Here is a 2,116-nt window from a genome sequence, read left to right on the forward strand (position 1 = left end):
GGTGGGGGTGGGCTGATCAGGGCCCGGGTCAGGCTGGTTGGCTGCTGCAGTGCGCATCATAGCCACTGGTCGTTCTGGTCGTTGCACCATTTGGTCACTCGGCTTTTATATATATAGATACCAAAAGCAGGAAATTGATATTGGTATAATGTGTGTATAATTCTATGTCATTTTTTCACACACATAGATTTATATAACCATCACTGCCATCAAAATACAGAACCATTATTCTATCACCACAAAGATCTGAGAGGGAGACTTTTTGCTGAATTCCTGTGTATTGTTTGAATGTACCATAGGCTTGTGACTTCATTTTTATGCATTTATTTTTAAGTTTTATGTAGTAAAATTCACTTTTTGGCTTATATTCTATACATTTTGACATAAAATGTCATATTCATATGACCATCATAATCAAGAATAGTGCCATAACCCCCCAATATTCCCTCTCACTGTCTCTTTGCAGTCAACTCTCCCTCACCCCATCTTCTGGATACTACTGAGTTGTCCTCCACTATAGTTTTCCTTTTCCAGAATGTTATATATTGGAATAATACAATATGCAGCTTTTTGAATCTGGTTTCCCTAGTTAGCATAATGCATTTGAGAGTTATCCATGTTGTTGTGTTTATCAAGAGCTCATTCCTTTTTATAGCTGGGTAGTATCCCATTTTATGGGTATTTCACAGGTTGTTTATCTACTTACCAGTTAAAGAACATTTATTTCCAGTTTTATGTATAAAGCAGCTATAAATGTTCATGTGCATGTTTTTGTGTGAACATACATTTTCATTTCTCTTGTCTGAAATTACCATAGGTCTGTATTACTTTTTACTTCATTTTAAATATATATTTTTATTGATTTCAGAGAGGAAGAGAAAGGGAGAGAGAAATAGAAACATAAATGATGAGAGAGAATCATTGATCGGCTGCCTCCTGCACTGGATATGGGCCCTGACCGGGAATCAAACCATGATCTCCTGGTTCATAGGTTGACGCTTAACCACTGAACCACGCCAGCTGGGCTGGTACCTCTTAATAATTTAAAAAATCATTGCTTTGTTTGAAATGTTAACTTCCATAGAATGTGTGAGACCCCAAAATATTAAGAAAGCCTTGCAGAGGATAAAGCTCAATACAAATGATCCCAGTTAAAAGTCATCTTTTCATAACAAACTCTAATCATCCAGAGTGGGAATAGCCCCTTTCTGCTTTGAGACTAGACAGGGGCTAGTTGGCCACATTCCTACATAGGTTTTCTTTTATTTCTTTTAAAAAAATATATTTTATTGATTTTTTACAGAGAGGAAGGGAGAGGGATAGAGAGTTAGAAACATCGATCAGCTGCCTCCTGCACACTCCTCACTGGGGATGTGCCCACAACCAAGGTACATGCCCTTGACCCGAATCGAACCTGGTACCCTTCAGTCTGCAGGCTGACGCTCTATCCACTGAGCCAAACCGGTTAGGGCCCTACATAGGTTTTCTTGTCACTCTGCAGGGAATGTGAAACAACCCTGCCATTGCCTTAAAATACGCTAGATCCTGTCCATGCACTACAAGCTGCCTCTGGCATGGGCTACTTAAGAGATAGCTGATGATTTAATCTGAAGGGGGAACATTGAGGCATTTATGGGATATATAGAGGAACAGGAGAAGTGGGGTCAGGCATGTGGTTGTTTCCCTTAAGTATTGAGGGGATAAAAGCTCTCACTTTTCTCTTGACAGTTTGATCTCTCTCCTCTCTCAACCTAAAGCTTCTCAGTACAAAGGTATGTTATCCTAAGGGTTCTCCCACCTCTTTTAGGCCATAGGACTTTATCGTCATTATAATACCACCTAACGCCTTTATCAAGATTTAGAGTTACAAAGGAATTTTATATTTTTTATTTCATTCACACAATAGCCCTGTGAAGTAGATATAATTATCCCCATTTTACAGATTAGATTAAATGACCAGTAAAACGTCTTTGGACTCTAGTTTGATACTCTCTCACCCTGCAGTCCTGACTAATCCTATATAATAAAACCCTAATATGCAAATTGACCGCATGGTGGAACGACCAGTTGCTATGATGCACACTGACCACCAGGGGGCAGACACTCAATGCAGGAG

This window comes from Myotis brandtii, unplaced genomic scaffold (genome assembly GCF_000412655.1).
Source record: "Myotis brandtii unplaced genomic scaffold, ASM41265v1 scaffold902, whole genome shotgun sequence".
NCBI lineage: Eukaryota > Metazoa > Chordata > Mammalia > Chiroptera > Vespertilionidae > Myotis > Myotis brandtii.